This window comes from Gossypium arboreum, chromosome 11 (assembly GCF_025698485.1).
Source record: "Gossypium arboreum isolate Shixiya-1 chromosome 11, ASM2569848v2, whole genome shotgun sequence".
Lineage (NCBI taxonomy): Eukaryota > Viridiplantae > Streptophyta > Magnoliopsida > Malvales > Malvaceae > Gossypium > Gossypium arboreum.
The window spans coordinates 111,488,525-111,489,842 of NC_069080.1; the positions used below are offsets into that span (position 1 = coordinate 111,488,525).

The window sequence follows — 1,318 nt, forward strand, 5'->3', positions numbered from 1 at the left end:
AATTTTAAGTCAGTGTCGAACACGAGCTAGACACACGAACGTGTCCGCCGTGTGAATCTAACAGAATGCTCAAGTTTTGGACATGGGTGTATCCCAATGCACACGGACGTGTGAGGTATTAAACTATAAGGTTTCCTCAGATCTTTATTTTGGTCCCGAACCTTTCTCAATGTTTGTTTAGGGCCTTATAGGCCCAAAATTGGGACACTACAATGTTAGTGGATTTGTTTTGAGTCGAAACGAAATTTTATAACCCGTATTTTCCGTTTATGCTCACATATATGTCCAGTAACGCCTCATAGTTATCCCCGGTCTCCGGCACAGGTAAGGGGTGTTACACAAGCTGTCCGATTTGATTTTCAAGTCCCTGAATTGATGCTTGTTGATTTTTAAAGTTGTCTTAATATTCTGAAATCTAGTTTTGGACACTGAAATAAATTTAGCTAACATCTCCTGAAGGTTCGATTTCTTTTCTTACTGATAAGCTTGCTAAAAACTCAGTGGGGGTTGTAATATTTGATTTCCTTGACCATGCCAAGAAAAATTCAGATGGTTCCTCATCCTGGATTATAATATTACTATAGAGGTTATTATGAGTTATAAAATTATTACCCATAAAGCCGACTTGTTCATGCTCCATGTTAGACTTAAAGGGCAAACATTTTGTATTAACCCTCCCCGCTCCAATCGCATCACGTTGCATTACTGGATTCACCTACTTAGCCAAACTTAAACCATAAATTTTCTTACCAATAGCTTCAAGCTGACTCGCCAACATAGAAATTGCATCAATATCAAAAACTCTAGCTGCCTATGCAGGCTTTACTCTCGTAACTTGCCACTAAGAATTATTCAGGGTCATCTCCTTAATAAACTCTTGGGCTACCTCAGGTGTTTTGTTATTTAATGTTTCACCAGCTACATCAATCATCTATCTAGTCGAGGAGTTCAAACCATTGTAAAAAGTTTGAACTTAGAGCCATAAATGTAGTCCATGATGAGGACACCTTTTCAACAAATCCTTAAATCTCTCCCATGTATCGTAAATCGTCTCAATGTCAATTTGAACAAAAGAAGAGATGTCATTCCTCAACTTAGCTGTTTTAGTTGGTGTAAAATATTTCAACAGAAACTTCTTAGACATCTAAGCCTAAGTCGAGATGGAACCCCATGGAAATGAATTCAACTACTATTTTACCTTGCTTTTCCAATAGAATGGGAACAATCATAAGCGTATGACATCATTATTAACATAATTAATCTTAATGTGTTGCAGATCTCTAGAAAGTTAGCTAAATGAGCATTCGAATTTTCATCT

At 37.1% G+C, this 1,318-nt stretch overlaps 1 non-coding gene across 1 annotated transcript; it reads left to right on the plus strand.

The window, feature by feature from the left end:
* Positions 1-989: 989 nt before the first annotated feature.
* On the plus strand, positions 990-1,096 carry LOC128284719 (small nucleolar RNA R71). The gene has a single exon (XR_008275142.1). It is a non-coding gene; the product is annotated as a small nucleolar RNA R71 (small nucleolar RNA).
* The last annotated feature ends 222 nt before the right edge of the window (positions 1,097-1,318 follow it).